Consider the following 21,778-nt stretch of genomic DNA (forward strand, 5'->3'; position numbering starts at 1 on the left):
CTTTCATTATTTTAATCGTACAATTTTTTTATTGTACAATCCTTTTGAGACTTCTCCAACATAACGGAGTACATGAAACACCTCCTAGTGTTACGTAAAATTTAAACTGGTCAGTTATTTGCGACCAGTCATTTGTCGTATTTCATTTACCTTTTGTTAGAGTATAATTCTTGTACTATAGAGGACCTTCGCATTGGAAGCAGTGATTCATAATCGCTGTTACTTCATTATTCCTACAATTATCTTTAATTTTAAAATGTATGTAACAAAGTTTATAAATAAATATTGCAATTTCTATAGCATACAAAACCGCAGGTATTGATTTATCACGAAAAATAACAACCAATAAAGCTTGATGAAATAAGAAAATTATGGTTTGAACGATATATTGCGCGTGTCTTCACTTCTCGGTATCTCGACACATCGGTTTACAATGCGAGGTCTTCCAGCACCATACAGGATTCACGCAAAAAATAAATGTAAGGTATCTGCAAATCGTTTTTATTACCGTTGCCTCTATTCCATCTCATCTTCATCCTACGTTTCTTGATTGAGCGCTCAGTTTTGTGTATTTTATGAGTAAACATAGAGAACAACAAAACACTTATTTCTTTCTTCATTGGCGATATTTTTCTTCAATCTCGAGTTCTCGTTTGTAAACAAAAATGTTTTGGAGATACTTCGACACGCAGTCAAAAACTTGTTACGACACTGACGTTTCCTGAGCGCCGTACGCTCGTTTCTCCGTGTTCTATTCCACCGTTTGCAGCTTCAAAATTGGTTCGCGGTAATTTTAGGTTACGGGCGTCCTGAGGTATTAAAAATGTATTCCTATTTCTCCGAGTCTTAAAAAAATGCATCCCATTCTCGTTTAGAATTGATATCGAATGTGTACGACTTACAAGTAATAAAACCCGAAATATTTCAGTCTTTAACTTCCGTCATTCTCATGTATCGTCACGAAGAGCTTCATATTCTGTAGTATTACACGGTTATATAAGCTCTATATGGCACGTGGTTAACAAACTGCAAATCCAGAAATTTGACGTTTGGACCACGGATAATCTTACGGTTATTTCTCCGTCAGTTAATGTGCCTTTCATATATAGCATTTCTTTGTGAAAACGAGGAAAGTGAAATTGAACTGGGGTAAGATTCCACATTTGCTAGCTAGTTGAGACGTTGCAACTAGTTATGTAACACAGAACTCAGTTTGGAGGGAAGTAAGGGTATACATCTGCAATAGGTCTCTGTTTAAAAAGGCACATTGGAATTTAAACCCATCTCTGGGTAGAAGAAATCCTTACTTTTTAAGACACTTTCAGTTTCGTTATATCTGGGTCCTACGTTGGACATAAATTTGCAATGTTTCGAATAATGCATCTTCCGTTCAATGGAAACTGCATACATGTGCTACATGAATTGGTTGAAATAAACGAAAATATAACGATTGATAATGAGAATATACGTGCATCAATAAAAGGAGACATAATTTCGTGATTAGAATAATAATTATTTTATTTTACTTTATTTTCTTATCCCAAGGGAGCATCGTAACATTGCCACATTATCTAGTTATTTTCATATGCCATTTATCATGTTCGTTGTATACCGCTGTCATGAAGATTGTGGGAAGTATTTTACAAAAATTATATATTTTTAACGAAAATATGGCTACATGCTGACCATTTACAAGTAAATTACTTTTATATGATGCTTAATGTATTTTAAATTAATTAATTTATAAGTAAACACACACACACACACACACACACACACACATCGATATTATCTTTTTGAAAAAAATGTTTATGTAGCAGGAGTGTTAACATTTCGCTACATTGCAACAATAATTGTTAATTAGGTTGAATATTAGTAATAATAATGTGTTATCATCATCGTCATAAGCCACACATATAATATTTTAATTTCTAGTTGCTAATAACAAGGAATGAGGAAGGTGGCATTATGTAACGCATTACAAGGTGTTACTGCATTTGACCTGGAGTAAAGACACATGAAATTGAATGCCATTGCATTCCCTTCGGGTACAAGCGGTTCTTGAAAACAGTTTCCTGGCAACAATTTTGTGATAAAAGGGTTAAAGTTACAGTTTTCGTCAAGAACACAGACTGCGTCCTCGACGTTCGGCTACGCAGCCACCAAGGACCCAGTCCGAACGGCCTTGACGGTCTTGCACCACGCCTGTGGCGACTGGCTCCCAAATTAGACTCATTGGTATTCATGATTTATGACGTCATAGTCACTTGAAATTTGATAAAAAAAATTAAGATGGAAATCTTGTAACAAGGACCATTTCTATCACAGTAGTTGCTATCCAGACACAATTTCGTTCCACTCAATTGCCGATATTAAGTTACTTTTCTGCTACTTTGCTACCGTCTATGGTACGTAATGTTAAATGAAGGAAATGTGTTCAGCATAATGTTTGTATTGTGATCAGTAAGTATGGAAGTGAAAGCAGTGGGATGGCCAACACATGTTGCTAGCACGTTGTCTACCATCGATGAAATATTTCTGGGCAGTCGCTTAGCTAAATTACTCTGTCTTGAGACGTGGATTGTCCACATTCGGAATGTTTTGGGTTTGATAAAGGACGCCACGCCGCAGTACTACGATTAGGAACTGTTCGCCGTCAAGATTTCTGCTTTGGTATCCAAACACCCACGGTGGAATTTGCCGCTCGTCACAGGCATTAGAACCGGTTATCTCCTATCCAAGAAGCTCTGTTTCGTGGTCCCGACCTAGGATTAAGGAATAATTAGTGCACACCGTATAAGTTTTTGGGTAAACAGTAGAAAAATCGAAATAAATTCTCACTTTCACCCTCTGCCTTTCTCCATGAGAGGTTGCTGTAGAGTATTTATTGCGCGCTAGCTGTTCTTTCTATTTCATTTCGTACTGCACCCTCTTTTCTGTTGCATATGGAACAACCTAGTTCTGCACTTAGGTATTCATTTCTGCTCAGTTCGTAACTTGTTACCTATCTGATGAATGTCATTTCTGATTCTGCTACTTGTCCCTTGTGGTACAGCACGTTGCCGCACATTTCATATCCAACGATAACACATAAATATTCTCTCTTTGCTTTTAGCGTACAAGTAATTATATGAGGACATGCTAAAAATTATACATCTCGTTTTTATGTGAAAACTGTTAAAACTATTAAATAAAACAAACGTTATTAACATTCTACATCTTTATTCTTCATGTCTGCATACTTATTTCTCAAGACAATCACCATGGTGACGAATGGATTTCTCCCAACGAGAGACCAGTTTGTTGACACCGTCACTGTAGAAATTTTGACTTTGTTGACGGAGCCACGACCTCACTATCAAAGTGAAGTCCTTGAAGGCATTCTTAAAGTTTTGGAAAGAGATGAAAATCGGATGGTGCCAAGACGGGACTGTATATGGAGGATGGTCGATGACACTGAATCGTGGCCGAGGTTCAAGTCCTGCCTCTGGCATGGGTGTGTGTGTTTGTCCTTAGGATAATTTAGGTTAAGTAATGTGTAAGCTTAGGGACTGATGACCTTAGCAGTTAAGTCCCATAAGATTTCACACACATTTGAACGTTTGAATCTTCGCTAATCCGAAGAGACCGATGACCTAGCTGTCTGGTTCCTCCTCCAAACAACCCAGCCCCCCTCCCCCCAATACACGTTTCATTTCCGTATGAGGCTACATTCCAGACAACTATCTTCAAAAAAGATTTCCTAACTTTTAAATTTATATTACGTGTTAGCAAACGCCACTGTTTCAAAAACGCTTTTCTAGCTATTTCCAAACTACATTTTATACACCTCTCTCCTTCCGCAATCATCAGCCATTTTTATGCTCAAATATCAGAACACATCTACTACTTGTAGGGGCTCACTTTCTAACCTAATTTCCTTAGCTTCGTCTGATTTAATTTGTCTACATTCCATTGCTCTTGTCTTACTTTTGTTGATGTTCGTCTTCTAATTTCTTTTCAAGACCCGACTCTGACAGAATTACAATGTCATCGACAAACCTGAAATTTTTATTCTTCTCCCTGAAACCTTTTCAAATTTCTCATTGCTTTCCTTTCCTGCTTGTTCAATATACAGATCGAATAACATCGGGCATAGACTACAGCCCTGTGTCATTCCCTTCTCAGACTCTGATTTTACTTTATGTTCATAGACTCTTGTAACTGCAATCTGGTTTCTGTACCAGCTGTGAATAAACCTTTGTTTCCTGTACTTGACCCCAGTTACCTTTCTGGGTAGATGTATGTTGTGATCTCTTGGCGATGGAAATTGGGGGCCCGTACGTCGTTTTAAAATGTCAAAAAATTCTTTTATGTTGTTGTCATGATATTCAACCTCAGTGGAAGAGCACCGTTTGTTTGATCCCCGTATCCGGACACCTTACCTTCAGCTGGCCAAATGGGACCCGCTATCTCTAACGGCCTGCCTGACACAGGGCCCGCTAAACGCTTCGTGTTGAACTCACTTTAAGGGTACTGCGGATGTTTTATTTCAGTTTGGTGACTGCAGGACGGCACAGTATCGTCGTAGTTTCCTGCGAACACTGGTCAGAGGATTGCAGAAACCTGCTGTACGGTAGCTGAAAGAGCTCCTATGCGGAGAGTCCGACCCTTTTTAAAAGCAGGGCTGCTTCGTGAAACGGCATAATGGAACAGCCAGTTCAAATTACTTGAGAATGCTCTGAACGCAAGTGTAAATCTAGTACAGCTGGTGGTCCGTCGCATGTCGTCGATTCTCAGATCTCCACATCAGGACACTTTGAGTATTCAATTTTCAATATAAATCAAATGTAGCTTTATGAATCACATTAATTCGTTCCGATCAATCTTTATGTTATTCTGTAATGGCTATAAAATTATCACAAAACCCCGTGCCCTATACTGTAGCGTTAGTCTGAATTTTTTTAATATCTGGATGCAGTTTGTTCAGTACCCGCCACAGTCGAAAACGAGTTGTGGAACACGAACTGCATCTTTTGAAGAGCTGTTCCAGCATTCGTCTGACGTGAGTTAAATTTGACAGAAAACTAAATCGAGCAACACATGGATTTGGGCTAACAACAGACATCAACAGAACGAGTCGCCGCCCAAGATGTGCGAATATGTAGAGTGATCATATGATTGCCTATACCCATGGATGTGGCTGACTTACAACGTGTCGTGTTGTCTTATGCGCAGTTACGTGCCTCGCTTCACCTTGACTTCTTTAGCTGTAAACAACGAGAAAGTCAGCTGCCGTCACCTTTTGCCTACCTATCTTGCTTTTAATCTCCAGTAAATTTCGTTGCTATTAAATTGATTTAAATGTGACTGTAATAATATAGGTCTTACAGTATGATCAAATAATGTCTTTTACAAAGAAGCCAGCTGATCAGAGATGCAAAATAAAAGATATTTACATCTACGTCTATGAGATTACTCTGCTGTTCACAATAAAGTGCCTGGCAGAGGGTTCAATGAACCACCTTCTTGCTGTCTCTGTATCGTTCCACTCTCGAACGGCACGTGGTGAAAAAAAGAGTACTTAAATTTTTCTGTGCGAGCTCTGATTTCTCTTATTTTGTCTTGATGATCATTTCTCCCTATGTAGGTGGGTGCCAACAGAATGTTTTCACAATCGAGGGGGAAACTGGTGATTGACATTTCATGAGAAGATCACATCGCAACGAAAATCGCCTTTGTTTTAATGATTGCCACTACAATTCATGTCTATGATACTATATCCCCTCTTTCGCGATAATACAAAACGAGCTGTCCTTCTTTGTACTTTTTCAATGTCATCCGTCAGTCCCACCTGATGCGGATCCCACACCGCACAGCAATACTCCAGAATAGGTCGGATAAGCGAAGTGTAAGCAGTCTCTTTGGTAGACCTGTTGCACCTTCTAAGTGTTCTGCCAATGAATCGCAGTCTTTGGTTTGTTCTATCCACAATATTATCTATGTGATCGTTCCAGTTTAGGTTATTTGTAATTGTAATCCCTAAGTATTTAGTTGAATTTACAACCCTCAGATTTTTGTGACTTATCGCGTAATTAAAATTTAGCTGATTCTTTTTAGTACTCATGTGAATAACTTTACACTTTTCTGTATTCAGGGTCAATTGCCACTTTTAGCACCATACAGATATCTTATCTAAATCATTTTGCAAGTCGTTTTGATCATCTGATGACTTTACAAGACGGTAAATACAGAATCATCTGCAAACAATCTAAGCCGGTTACTCGGATTGTCTCCTATGTCGTTAATATATATCAGGAACAATAGTGAGCCTATAATACTTCCTTGGGGAACACCGGAATATGCTATACAAAAAATAAAGAATTGGAGAAAGTAGATGAAACAACTGGAATTAGTGACTGGTTTATTCCGCATATGATAAATGGTCCACATATTTTGCTTCAAATTCAGGCCGCCCCACCATCAGACAACTCTATAGAAATCAGTGCTGACAAACCTTAGAACCGAAATACCATCCAAACTTATGCAATCAAACTTGTTGTTCACTTCGACCGCTCATCCAGCGGTTCATTTACGACTTTCTTTAACAATGATTAACGCGCAATCGGAGGACAATGAAAATGCATCACTGAATGTTGTGCAACACTTTCCTTCTCTGGTCCTTTTACAGTTCTCAACTATAATGATCTCTACGCTATTTTTTTCCCTGGCTGGCCTCCACACTGATTTCTACGGTTTCCGTAAGGATGTTAATCGTACCTTGGTTACTTTATCTTTATCTACAGTTTTTCTCCCTGGTCAATCATTCCCTCAATGACATATGCCCCCTCTGTTGAGTAATTCTACAATGACGTCACGTAAGTCGCTCGATCATCAGATTCCAGCATAGACGCATCTCGATTCTCAAAAAGCAGACGAGCTCCGCTATTTAGTGGTAGCGTCGGTGTTTCGTGAAGTAAAGCATCCAGACCAGATTGGCGATGCGTTTGTTAACTGCCGTCTCTGCGTGTGGCCTTGCAAAAGGAAAGGCATTGAAACAATCGAGACCAATATGTGAAGTTGGAAGAAAAAGACGACTGAAAATTCCGGGAACTTCATATCTATTTCTCTACAGGAGTATTCAACAGCACACCAGCCATGCTGCCAGATGGTGATATGCACATTCTACGTTTACCCAAATTGAAACAAGTGTTAGCATTAATAGAGAACTAAAGCAAACTGAAAAAAATTACTAACACTAGTGACAGCTGGCTAATACTGCAGTCATGTGACGCTCGACCGTTGACACACGTCTTGACAGTGAAGAGTTGAGTATGCGCCAGTCGGAAGTGTCGGAAGTTCCATGCGGCTTTTCGCGGATGATGCTGTAGTATACAGAGAAGTTGCAGCATTAGAAAATTGTAGCGAAGTGCAGGAAGATCTGCAGCGGATAGGCACTTGGTGCAGGGAGTGGCAACTGACCCTTAACATAGACAAATGTAAATGCGAATACATAGAAAGAAGGATCCTTTATTGTATGATTATATGATAGCGGAACAAACACTGGTAGCAGTTACTTCTGTAAAATATCTGGGAGTATACATGCGGAATGATTTGAAGTGGAATGACCATATAAAATTAATTGTTGGTAAGGCGAGTGCCAGGTTGAGATTCATTGGGAGAGTCCTTAAAACATGTAGCCCATCAGCAAAGGAAGTGGCTTACAAAACACTCGTTCGACCTATCCTTGAGTATTGCTCAACCGTGTGGAATCCGTACAAGGTCTGGTTGACTGAGGAGATAGAGAAGATCCAAAGAAGAGCGGCACGTTTCGTCATAGGGTTATTTGGTAAGCGTGATAGCGTTACGGAGATGTTTAGCAAAATCAAGTGGCAGAGTCTGCAAGAGAGGCGCTCTGCATCGCGGTGTAGATTGCTGTGCAGGTTTCGAGAGGGTGCGTTTCTGGATGAGGTATCGAATATATTGCTTCCCTCTACTTATACCTCCCGAGGAGATCACGAATGTAAAATTAGAGAGATTCGAACTCTCACGGAGGCTTTCAGGCAGTCGTTCTTCCCGCGAACCATACGCGACTGCAACAGGAAAGGGAGGTAATGACAGTGGCACGTAAAGTGCTCTCCGCCACACACCGTTGGGTGGCTTGCGGAGTATAAATGTAGCTGTAGAATGTTGCTTGTTTTCAATTAGCCAAAGAACGAAAAAGGAAAATCGTATGGCATTAATGGCGGGTGCCCACTGATTCAAGTTTCCGTGGATATGAAACAGGGCCTAATTGGAAACATTTTCTCTATTCTTCGCGCTCGCAGGCACGTTTTCTTCGCGAAGTATGAGAACTGTGTGAGGGAGTGTATCTGTTAAGTGCAGATGATTGTAATGTGTGTTTGTAGAATAGAGTCATTTTCGAGTTGGAGATGATAAGAGAAGAGGAGGCTGAAACCCGGCGCCGTCACATAGCCTACTCCTTCCGAAGATCACAAATGGGGCCGCCGAGCTTAACGCCCGCATCTGACATACGGATCACTTGGAACGGCGTCACATGGGCTCGCTTCAACAGACACTGGGGAGAGATTTGGGACTGAATCCGGAACGTTGGCGCAAAGACTGGTGATCAAAAATTTTACGCTCCACTTCTCCTCCAAAAATGTTCAAATGTGTGTGAAATCTTATGGGACTTGACTGCTAAGGTCATCAGTCCCTATGCTTACACACTACTTAACCTAATTATCCTAAGGGCAAACACGCACACCCATGCCCGAGGGAGGACTCGAACCTCCCCCGGGGCCAGCCGCACAGTCCACGACTGCAGCGCTTGAGACCGCTCGGCTAATCCCGAGCGGCACCTCTCCTCCCCTCACCGGCCAAACACTGGCAGTGAAAATTTCATCTACCACCAGGATCGGGCCGAGCGCTTCAGTGTGGAACCGCGCGAACCGCTACGGTCGCAGGTTCGAATCCTGCTCGGGCATGGATGTGTGTGATATCCTTAGGTTAGTTAGGTTTAAGCTCTAGACCACTGATGACCTCAGATGTTAAGTCCCATAGTGCTCAAAGACATTTGAACCATTTGAACCAGGATTCGAACTCGCTTACCTCCGGATCGAGCGCCACCGCATAGGAATGCGTTATGACCTCCACCACGGAGGTGCGTAGGTGGTTGTAGGCATGTAGTTTTGTCCAACGAGGCAGGATGCAAGGTGTCAAGTGGAGTGATGGTTCAAATGGTTGAAATGGCTCTGAGCGCTATCTGACTTAACTTCTGAGGTCATCGGTCCCCTAGAACTTAGAACTACTTAAACCTAACTAACCTGAGGACATCACACAAATCCATGCCCGAGGCAGGATTCGAATCTGCGACCGTAGCGGTGGCGCGGTTCCAGACTGTTGCACCTAGAACCGCTCGGCCACTCTGGCTTGCGGAGTGATGGTCCGATTAGACGTTTGAACAGTACTGTGTGTAGGATGTTGTTCAAGCCGGAGGAAGTTCTGTCATGTAATGGGATTGGTTTTTGATTTTTCATGTCCTGGGTCCACTGATTCAAGTTTCCGTCGACCTTAACCAGAGCATATATTTCGATATTCTCAGTGGAAAGATGTTGCATGTCTCCTACATCTTCATGATGGTGTGCCATGGACTCTTCCCTCCTCTAAAACGACGTACTTATGTTTACAGGGCTGCACGAATAAGTTCCATGGTATAAAGAGCACTCGAGCACCGTAACGCATCTTAAATGATGCGCTATATCACTATGTATCACATACATAAAAGTCGAGGGCTATTTGGAAGTGCAGGTGAAATGTAGCAATGAGCGTCTCGACAGTCCGGTAGCTCTACAGGATCTTATTATCAATGATCGGTTTCAGCTGGACATGGCATATCCAAAGAAACCTGTGGACTCTCGTCTTCGTCGATCTGAACCCACTGCCAGAGCTGGAGGCGGTCTCGCACTGTATTGGCCTTACGTCTCTTGGGTTGCGTAGACTCCGACGTGAATGATAAAAGTGGGGTGAACAGACGATCGAGTCGGCCTACATGTGCTGATGTAAGAGGAATGCGCGAGCACGTTGGGATGCAGGCGACACGTTCTCCCACGTTAGTGTTTCGGAGGCAGCTGGCGCCGCGGCGGACACGGCCATCCCGTTACCTTGCGGCAGGCGGCCAGCCAGTGCTGCGGCCGTGGTTCGTGACGCAGCGAGCGAGCCCCCGGCGAGCCCCCAACTCCCAGTCGCCGCTCACGCTCGACGCGCTTCGCGTCACCTGCTCCTCGCACGTAACATCCTGACCTACTCTGGTCACGGACGCACTGGCACTCAAACAAGTACGAGGCGTACCCCGAAACTAAGGTCCGTTTGATCATAAAAAAATTTATGACAAAAGCTTTTTTATTTACAGCAATATTTTGTAACATATCTACTTTATTTTTCCACATAACCACTGCTCTCATCTACAGGGTGGTCCATTGATCGTGACCGGGCCAAAGATCTCACAAAATAAAAGTCAAACGAAAAAACTGCAAAGAACGAACCTTGTCTAGCTTGAAGGGGGAAACCAGACGGCGCTATGGTTGGCCCGCTAGATGGCGCTCCCATAGGACAAACGGTTATCAACTGCGTTTTATTAAATAATAACCCCCATTTTTATTAGTAGTACGTAAAGAAATATGAATATTTTTGTTGGAGGACTTTTTTCGCTTTCTGATAGATGGCGCTGTAATAGTCACAAACATATAGCTCACAATTTTAGACGAACAGTTAGTAACAGGTAGGTTTTTTCAATTAAAATACAGCACGTAGGTACGTTTGAACATATTATTTCGGTTGTTCCAATGTGATACATGTACCTTTGTGAACTTATCATTTCTGAGAACGCGTGCTGTTACAGCGCGATTACTTGTAAATACCACATTAATGCAATAAATGCTCAAAATTATATCCGTCAACCTCGATGCATTTGGCAATACATGTAACGACATTCCTTTCAACAGCGAATAGTTCGCCTTCGTAATGTTCGCACATGCATTGACAATGCGCTAACGCAAGTTGTCAGGCGTTGTCGGTGGATCACGACAGCAAATATTCTTCAACTTTCCTCATAGAAAGAAAACCGGGGTCGTCAGATTCAGTGATGGTATGGCGCTTCGACGACCAATCCACCTGTCATCAAATATGCTATTCAATACCGCTTCAACCGCACGCGACCTATGTGCCGGACATCCATCATGTTGGAAGTACATCGCCATTCTGTCATGCAGTGAAACATCTTGTAGTAACATCGGTAGAACATTACGTAGGAAATCAGCATACATTGCACCATTTAGATTGCCATCGATAAAATGGGGGCCAATTATCCTTCCATCATACATTAACCCGCCAAGGGCGCAGATGTTCCACTTGTCGCAGCCATCGTGCACTTTCCTTTGCCCAATAGTGCATAATATGCCGGTTTACGTTCCCGCTGTTGGTGAATGACGCTTCGTCGCTAAATAGAACGCGTGCAAAAAATCTGTCATCGTCCCATAATTTCTCTTGTGCCCAGTGGCAGAACTGTACAAGACGTTCAAAGTCGTTGCCATGCAATTCCTGGTGCGTAGAAATATGGTACGGTGCAATCGATGTTGATGTAGCATTCTCAACACCGACGTTTTTGAGATTCCCGATTCTCGCGCAATTTGTCTGCTACTGATGTGCGGATTAGCCGTGATAGCAGCTAAAACACTTACTTGGACATCATCATTTGTTGCAGGTGATGGTTGACGTTTCACATGTGGCTGACCACTTCCTGTTTCCTTAAATAACATAACTATCCGGCAAACGGTCCGGACACTTGGATGATGTCCAGGATACCAAGCGGCATTTTGATCACAATAGTCATTCATCAATACGATATCGACCTTTTCCTCAATTGGTAAACGGTCCATTTTAAACATGGTAATGTATCACGAAGCAAATACCGTCGGCACTGGTGGAATGTTACTTGATACCACGTACTTACACGTATGTGACTGTTACATCGCCATCTATCACAAAGCGAAAATAGTGTTCCAACTAAAAATTCATATTTCTTTACGTACTACAGGAATATGTAATCAAAAGTGTGGGTTCCTATGTTAAAAAACGTAGTTGATATCCGTTTGACATGGCAGCGCCATCTAGCGGGCCAACCATACCGCCATCTGGCTTCCCCCTTCAAGTTAGACGAGTTTCGTTATTTGTAGTTATTTCGTTTGATGCTTATTTCGTGTGATAATTGGCCCGGTTACGATCAATGGACCACCCTGTATACACTGTCTGTAAAGTCTTCAACCACGCTGCATAGAAGTTTGACACCTGAAAATTGGATCAGATGGTAACGCCAGTCATACGCTCATCGTCGTTTTCAAATAGTCGTACACACAGCCGCTTTTTGAAATGCAAAAAGAGGAAGTCATCGCTTTGTGCAAGGTCGGGACTGTACGAAGAGTGATCAAAATATCCCAACGAAAATCTCGAATCTTTTCCCTGGTGATCATTTCCGTGACACTCTCTCCCGTATTTCGCTATAATACAAAACGTGCTGCCATTCTTTGAACTTTTTCGCCGTACTCCGTCAGTCCTATCTCGTAAGGATCCCATTCCGCCCAGCAGTATTCTAAAAGAGGACGGACAAGCGTAGTGTAGGCAGTCTCCTTAGTAGGTCTGCTACATTTTCTAAGCGCCCTGTCAATAAAACGCAGCCTTCTCCACAACATTTTCTATGTGTTCCTTCCATTTTAAGCTGTTCGTAATTGTAATACTTAGGTATTTAGTTGAATTTACGGCTTTTAGATTAGACTGATTTGTCGTGTAACCGTAGTTTAACGAGTTCCTTTTAGCACTCAAGTGGATGACCTCACACTTTTCGTTATTTAGGGTCAACTGCCACTTTTCGCACTATTCACATATCTTTATCTTTTCTAAATCGTTTTGCAATTTGTTTTTATGTTCTGATGACTTTATTGGTCGATAAACGACAGCGTCATCTGCAAACAACCGAAGACGGCTGCTCAGATTGTCTCCCAAATCGTTTATATAGGTAAGGAACAGCGAAGGACCTATAACATTACCTTGGGGAACGGCAGAAGTCACTTCTGTTTTGCTCAATGACTTTCCGTCAATTACTGTACACATTCGGTAGGCTAAATGCAATACAAAAATACTATTACCTGACAGTAGAGTATAACGAGATACTATAAACCGAATCTTTCGCTCCTGTACTGCAAAATAAATGTTCAAGGTGGCGACTATCAACTTCGTTACATAATAACGGCGAACCATGTTTGTCTGATTGTATGTAAGATTCCGCGCTTCCCTCTGACGATGTCAAACGCTTTAAAGATGCACTCCGTAAGCTCTGGAACAGTTCCTACTGGCATCGAGTACACAAGGTATTTTGTATAACTGTAGAGGAAAAAGTCAAGATGGGTGAGTTCAGGGGAGCAACTCGTTTCTAGGTCCCCTGTTTAACAACTGGCCGGAGTGGCCATGCGGTTCTAGGCGCTACAGTCGGGAACCGTGAGACCGCTACGGTCGCAGGTTCGAATCCTGCCTCGGGCATGGATGTGTGTGATGTCTTTAGGTTAGTTAGGTTTAATTAGTTCTAACTGTAAGTTCTAGCCGACTGATGACCTCAGAAGTTAAGTCGCATGGTGCTCAGAGCCAACCCGGTTTAACACACACAGGAGAGCACACATGCCTAGGGACTGGGCATCCCGCTCCAGTTACTCGCTGACTTAAATTGTCTGTGAGATATGCCCTGGCCCAACGATCAATGTGCACTGGAGGACCATCGTTCAGAAACCATGGACTAACATGCACCTCTCTAACGATCTGGTAAGATGTTTTGTCCAAAATTGTACTCTCCAAGTGCTTCAGCCTACATGTTTACTGATAATCTCATTTTGTTCCAGAGATATTTGCGCTGAAACAGTTAAGAAGTCACCCTGTATCTACAGGGTGATTTTTTCTAGCGTGTACAAACTCCAGGGATTGATCGATGAGACAATACGGAACAAGAGAGGTCTAATGAACTTACGTCCAGAAATGCATGGTTTCCATGCTCTACCATTTATTCAGTCTTACTTTGTTACAGATACTGTGGTCTAATACGCGCTGTACCATGCAGCCACAGTTCCGATATGCATGGTTTCCTCCTAGAGAGTGGTACTGTACCTCATACGTCATGCTCTAGCGTTCTCTCCTGCCATAGTAATTGGTAATGTTGTGTCCGATTCACTTCTCTTGGTGACACCTTGTAGTGGATGTGATACGGCTTTGTGCACAATGGCTCCGTATTCGAATCGAGAGCTTGCCGACAGGGTGTTTATTTACGGAAAGGCAAATGGCAGCGGGCAGTGGGCAGCAAGTTTGCACCAGGAGACCTATCCCGTTGACAACAACCACACAGCATTCAACGTTTGCAACAGTGTTTCGCCGCATGTCTGAGATAGGATCGTCACAGGAAGCAGGAAATAATGAAGGACGTACCGTAATGTTCGGACGCCAGACTTGGGGGAAAATGTGCTTAAAAAAAAAAAAAAAAAAAAAAAAAAAGATTCAAATGGCTCTGAGCACTATGGGACTTAACATCTATGGTCATCAGTCCCCTAGAACTTAGAACTAGTTAAACCTAACTAACCTAAGGACAACGCACAACACCCAGCCATCACAAGGCAGAGAAAATCCCTGACCCCGCCGGGAATCGAACCCGGGAACCCAGGCGCGGGAAGCACGACCACGAGATGATGCGGGCTGTGGTTAACACTGTGGGAGGCAACTGCCGTGTCAGCACCAGGCAGTTGGCCCGCCAGTACAGGGTAAGCCAGACGACTGTGTGGAACATTTTCCACGACAATGGTTACTACCCTTATCACTTACAGCGTGCGCAGGGCTTACTAGCGACAGACTTTCCATATCGGGAGCAGTTTTGTCACTAGTTTCTTTACCAGGCAACCACGATTCCGGGATTTTTGTCATCCATCCTATTCGCAGATGAGGCCAGCTTTACGCGGAGTGGTATCTTCAACTTTCATAACAGCCATCTGTGGGATAGTATGCAGAACTACCGTGGTACAGTGACAGCGTCAGCATCAGTGCAGCTTGAATGTGTGCGCCGAAATTATTGGCGACCGTATGTTGGAACCAGTCTTCCTTCCGCGCTGCCTAACAGTCCGGAACCATCGGCGTTTCTTGCGGATGACTTGCCTCCCCTGCTGGAAGAAGTGCCACTGATGATTTAAGGGTTATGTGGGTGCTACATTATGGTGCTCAAGTCCACTTCGCCGGTAATGTCCGGACGCATCTCAATCGTGTCTTCCCCGGTCGATGGATCGGACGAGGGGGTTAAGTTTCATGGGCTGCTCGTTCACCAACCTCGACCGGTGCGATTTCTGGTTATGGGGCTATCTAAAAAGTATCGTGTATGCAGAGCCCATTCCAGATGTAGAAACAATGGAGCAGCGTATTCATGCTGCCTTTGACACTGTTCGGATGCAGCCTGGTCAACGTGAACGTGTGCAACAGAACATGCTACAGCACGAAAACGCATGCGCTATGGCACATCGAAACCATTTTCATCATATACTGTAACTAAGGCTGCATGGTACAACGCGTATTAGATGGCAGTCTCTGTAACATACTATGACAGAATAAATGGTCTCTAGCGTGGAAACCATGCATTTCCGGACATAAGTTCATTAAACATTTTTTGTTCCGTATCCTTTCATCGATCAGTCCCGAGAGTTTGTACACGGTGGAAAAAATCACCATATATATATATATATATATATATATATATATATATATATATATATATATATGTGTGTGTGTGTGTGTGTGTGTGTGAGAGAGAGAGAGAGAGAGAGAGAAAGTAAGTAAGAGAGAGAGACCGTCATACAGCACTTTGTAGTGTGTGAGATGCTGCGGTTGGGGCTTCTGAGCTGCGTAATTTGTTTTCCTTCACGCAGTGCTCTCAGTTACGTGTTTCCTTCTCACTGTGCGTTGTGGTTACGTGTTTTATTAGTGTATGTCATATAGTTAAGTACGTTTCGGGAAGAATTTGCCAGAGCACTGAAGACCTAAACAGAAACAAGGATCTTGGAGTGGACGACAGTCACTCAGAATTATTATTGACATCCGTAAGGGGGCCAGCTATAATAAAACTACTCCACCTGGTATGCGAGATATATGAGAAACGAGAAATACTCTCAGACTTCAAGAAGACTGTAATAGTTCCAAGGATGGCAGGCGTTGAGAGCTGTAAATACTACTGAACTGTCAGTTTAATAATCCACAGTTACAAAATACTGGCAGGAGTATTTGTGGAAGAATGGAAAACTGGTACAACCCGACCTTGGGGAAGATGAGTTAGGCTACGGAGAAGTGTAAGAATACTCGAGGCAATTGAGAAGGTAGCAGGGATCGAAAAGTTATTTGCAGCTTGTACAGAAACTAGACGGCAGTTACAAGAGTAGGACGACATAAAAGAGAAGCAGAGGTTGAGAACGGAATGAGACAGGGTTTTAGCCAATCCCAAATATTATTCAGTCTTTGCATTGAGCAAGGATTAAAGGAAATAAAGGAGAAATTTGGAGAGAAAATTCAGGTTGAGGGGGAGGAAATAAAAACGTTTGGATTTACCGATGACAATCTAATACTGTCACAGATGGCAAAGGACCTGCCTTTAAAAGAGGTTCTAAGATGAACATCAACAAAAGTAAAACAAGTGTAATGGTATTTAGTAGATTCAAATCAGGCGATACTGAGGGAATTAGATTAGGAAAGGAAACATTAAAAGAAGTAGATGAGTTTTGTTATTTCTGCAGTAAAATAACTAATGAAGGCCAAAGTAGAAAGGATATGGAATGCTGGCTGTCAATAGCAAGAAACATTTCTTAAAGAAGAGATTAATTTATTGACATTTAAATGTTAGGAATTTGAGTAAAAGATGGTTCGGTCGATAAGACACATCTGAGGCATCAAGGAATTGTCAGTTTGGTAATGGAACGAAGTATGATGAGTAAAGGCTGTAAAGGGAAACCTAGACATATAAGCAGTACAGGAGCCAGAGATGTAGGCTCCAGTAATTATTCAGAGACGGAAAGTAGATTTTCAACTTCTTGTACTACTGACATCGATACAATTACGCGGAATATCTTCGCAAATATGTGATTGTCGCTGACGCTTCTGTTGTCTGCAGGAAACAAACGACGTTGTTGATCGTAAGGAAATGCAGAAAAACTATGACAAAATTCCACTGGCTGTAATGAATGACAGCTTTCTTTAAACGTGGATAAACGCATGACAATGCCTATAATGAAGAGGAAGAATCTGATGTATGTTGTCATATGATTACTGGTGAACATCTTGAGAACGTTACATCATATAAGCATTTATGGTTAATGCTAAAAAGCAATACGGAACGGGACCGTCATGTAAAATCAGCATGAGGAAGACGAATGAAAGATTAGATTTGTTGGAAGAGTGCCGGTAAAGCGAAGTGCATCTGCGATGTCGTTCCGTTGAGAAGAAAGTTTTGAGTTATTTTCCAGCCAACTGCACACTCCGTCTTATGACCACTCCTTTATCTTCTGCACACGGCTGCTGTTCCAAAGCCGTAACTTCCCTTGGGCTACTCAATTGTGGTCCATCTCACTCATTAATCCCCAAGGCACCTCCAGTTCCTTGTCAACAACTTCATCTTCTGGTGTTATCAACGGTACCTTTCATCAACTTGAAAACCCAAGCTATTATTACGAGGGTTGGAACTTAAACAGTGGCGACTATTTATTCACAGCCGATACAAAAGAGTTACATGTTTGCACCTGTTACTGTCCTTCAAGCCTCCCGGGGTGGCCGAGCGGCTCTACGCGCTACAGTCTGGAACTGCGCGACTCCTACGGTCGCAGGTTCGAATCCTGCCTCGGACATGGATGTGTGTGATGTCCTTAGGTTAGTTAGGTTTAAGTACTTCTAAGTTCTAGAGGACTGATGACCTTAGAAGTTAAGTCCCATAGGCAGTAGACCGTTCCATTCGCACCATCAACAGAACAGGCTCTGCTAACGGTATACTACGCCTTCAACATCGCTGGCAACTGGTTCCACACAACGCTGGTGACTACTTTGAAGGACAGTAACAGGTGCAAACATGTAAATCTTTTGTATCGGCTGTGAATAAATAGTTGCCACTATTTAAGTCCCAACCCACAAATAAGAGAAAACCATCCACATATTCCGCTCTCAAGAACTTTACTTCACAATTCACAGCTAACGGAGACATCTTACTAAAACACAAATACTGAGAAGTAACATCATGAAGTAGGTTAAAATGGATAATCCATGAAAAGGTTTCACACGAAAGACTAGCGTGGGGAACTGCTATAAATTAGTCTTTCGACTGGAGATCACAACGGCACTGTGTTAAAAAGTCACTTGGAATCCCCATCTAGTAAATATTCAAAATGAAGCACAGAAGAGGCTAAATCTACCGGTGGAAGAATTGTTTCACTTTGTATGGCGATATGTGGACTAACGCCTGGTCCGAGATTTTTAGCTGTGTCTTTTTCATAGTGATAATATGGACCTTAGGACACTTCCTCGCGGATAAATATGAAACACAAAAAGACTATTGAGCCACCGTTTACAGTAAAAGTTTGTTCGCTACCTCTGGTTACGAATACATGCTTGTACATTGCTGCACGTTTGAATTCGGTAACTGCGACAATTGATTCTGCGAACGCAATTCTACAATGATGTCATGTAGGGGAGAGCCTAGCAAATTGGACAAAGTCGCCACTGGGGCCCTGGGAACTATGAGGTGACGGCGTGGAACAAGAAATGCTTTAACTTATTCTCCCTGGAAGCCTAACCTGTTTGCTGTGCCACTCCTGAGAGTTATAACAATTTTTGTGCCTTTAATTATCCTGACGTAGATATGTGGTCAGTTTGTGTCTTAGTTGTAGAGAGGGCATGTGACTTGTTTCTTTTTAATGGCACATAAAGAAAGAGGAGAAAAATAAAGTAAAGAGAAGGAGAAACGGGAATCAGTACACGAGAAGAAAAGTAGCAAAAGAGAGAGTACGAAGAGCAGTATACCTGCTGTGTCGTCAGAAAAAGACGCAATCAGGGCAAAAGCACCGGAGGCACAAAGATGCGAGCTGTTGCCAGTGCCATAGAGACTCGTCACTTGCGCGAGTTCCACCAGCGCCACGGGGCGGCGCTGAGGATGAAGATATCGACTTCGCCTCGGCCTATTGCCGGCCGAGTACAATCCGCCAATGACGGGATGACAACGGATAGAAGCCTACTCGCAAGTCAGAAGAGCAGCTCTCGCCCACATCGTTACTGATCATCATCCAGGGCTGAGTTAGGCAGGGAACGTCGTTTAGTGAACTCTTAGAAGTGAACAGCAGTTGTTGTAAATTGCATTTGCTATGTACTGTGAAGTTTATCTACGATTATTTGCTCTGAGCATTGAGGGTCCTTTTTGTCTCATAATACAAGCAATGTTACAGACTCCATTATTCAACAAGTCACAAAGACAAGTAAACCTTTTAAACTAATTTGTGTGACTTTCTTACTAATTTGTTGGAGTGTTGTAGAACCATCGTTCTCCTATAGTGTTACCTGACCCTGGGGCATAGCTGTGTAATAGTGGCAGGGAGAAATTGTTTTAGCGGTGTACTGCACCAGAATCCGTTTCACGAACTCACAAACTCGCCATACCGTAACAACAGTGGCAACTTGATCTCCATAGTAGCAGCTAGGAGGCCTTTACAAAAAGAAAGAAAGACAACACTAGAAGAGGTCTTTTTGACGAAAATGATGAAGACAGAGAGTGTATGTATTGCGAAGAAAAATTTTCAAGCACAAGGCCAGAAGAGCAGTGGATTTAGTGGCACTTGTGATCCCTTTGAGCCACGAACTCTGAACAGGAGTGAGGATCACAGTTTGACTTTTATTTGTGAAAAGTGTAAATAATTTAGTACGAATCATGTTTTACAATAAAATATATTTAGTTCCTTGTTAAAACAGTTTTAATTTCTTACTTTTTAATTTAAAACCAAGTGGTCACTTTGCCCACACATGCCACTTTGTGAAATTTGAATTGCTTAAAAGTACTTAATTTGATCCTAAAGAAATTAAACTACTCGATATTATACTTCGGTTGTTGGAGATTCTAATCACTCATTTCTACGCATTTGCATCTGTTGCCCTTAAAAAATAGGAGTACCTTAGCCTGGCCACTTTGCCTGACTCTTACCCATCTTCCGTTTTGCCCTAGAACTTGCATAAGACGAAAAGAAGTGCCACTGGCTTTGACATTACCATGGGATAAACAGTCTCAGTGTAGATCAAATACTAATGTAGAAAGAATGCAGTCGCAATGTAAAATGTAAAGGTCTATCGAATGGAGTAAAAGCTAGAGGCGCTAGGTAACCAGCTACGACGTTTGCGTTTGCTGCAGAGTCAGAGCCCCAAGGGCCTGTTCTCTGTCGCCCTAACCCCCCCCCCCCCCCCCGCCCCTCCCTCTAGGAGCCAGAGGCGTGGTTCTACGGAAGCGCCCTTGCCAAGGAGGACTGGCTGGTCCGGTGCTGCTGTTAACCTCGCACGTTGCCGGACGAGTTCTCTGACGATACTGAAGACGAGGATTTTCTCTGTACTCTCGCCGCAGTCGGCACTGTCCATTCCATGCCCAGATTCCCAAGATCAGCATCCGACCGTATGTGATCCCTATGTCAGAAATAAGGAGGTATAGAGCGATCACAAACCATCGTGCGATTTTAAAAGGACGTGTTTTCAAAACTTGGTATATCCTCTTCACTCCCGAGGTATCATATATGATACTTCCAGTTTTTTTTTTTTTTCTCTGGTGGGTACTCAACTGAACGTTTTCTGGCCTGTGGTATCTTGTACTATTGATATCTAGCTTGTACGTACTTCTGCCGAGCACAATGAGGTATCAGCGCAGACTGGAAACTTCAGATTGTGCAACTGCATAGCGTGTCTCGGCGAAGTAAAGGTAAAGACAAAGAATGAAAACTTCAGGTAGGAATATCAAAAATGTAGGAAAAGAAAGATTGCTACTTACCGTAAAAATAATACGCTAAGTTGCAGACAGGCACAATTAAAAGACAGAAAAAAGCCTTTGGCCACATTCTTCGTCAGAAAAAGAGAAGCACACACCATTCATTCTCACAAGCAAGCACACCTCACGCACACATGATCGCCAACTCCGGCGGCGTCGGTAAAGGCATATCTTCTTCAAATTACTTGCGTTTCCACATGTTTTATGATTATAATAAAATTGTACTGACATCCCACGGTTACCAACGAACTATAAATTAAAGTTATAAGAGATTTATAAGCTTTAAACTTTTGTATTTCACATATGATACCTCGGGAGTCAATGCTGGCTTTGTTTACGTCAGTTGAAGTGCGGTTCGGCCGGTCGGGGTGGCCGAGCGGTTCTAGGCGCTTCAGTCTGGAACTGCGCGACCACTACGGTCGCAGGTTCGAATCCTGCCTAGGGCATGGATGTGTGTCATGTCGTTAGGTTAGCTAGGTTTAAGTAGTTCTACGTTCTAGGGGACTGATGACCTCAGATGTTAAGTCCCATAGTGCTCAAAGCCATTTTCACCATTTTTTGAAGTGTGGTTCTATTTTTTCCACTTGATTACCAGGCTTGACTGATGAAGAGATCATTGAGTTGGCCAGAAAAAATAGATCAGATGAGTCCGACAGAGTTTAATGATTCCGATAGTTAAAA

The 21,778-nt window shown here is 42.6% G+C and overlaps 1 protein-coding gene and 1 long non-coding RNA gene across 6 annotated transcripts in view; one reads left to right on the top strand and one right to left on the bottom strand.

The window, feature by feature from the left end:
* The window catches only part of LOC126333363 (tyrosine aminotransferase), a 230,545-nt gene that overhangs the window by 35,429 nt on the left and 173,338 nt on the right, over nt 1-21,778 (top strand). The gene's annotated exons all lie outside the window — the stretch shown is intronic.
* The window catches only part of LOC126333408 (uncharacterized), a 58,209-nt gene that overhangs the window by 2,846 nt on the left and 33,585 nt on the right, over nt 1-21,778 (bottom strand). The window contains exon 4 of one of the 2 annotated variants that reach the window (XR_007564177.1): nt 6,811-7,364. The exons of the other annotated variant lie outside the window; for it this stretch is intronic. This is a non-coding gene — a long non-coding RNA (uncharacterized LOC126333408). Of the gene's footprint in view, nt 1-6,810; nt 7,365-21,778 lie in introns of those variants that run through there. 2 annotated transcript variants of the gene reach the window in all.

Source organism: Schistocerca gregaria, chromosome 2, assembly GCF_023897955.1.
Source record: "Schistocerca gregaria isolate iqSchGreg1 chromosome 2, iqSchGreg1.2, whole genome shotgun sequence".
NCBI lineage: Eukaryota > Metazoa > Arthropoda > Insecta > Orthoptera > Acrididae > Schistocerca > Schistocerca gregaria.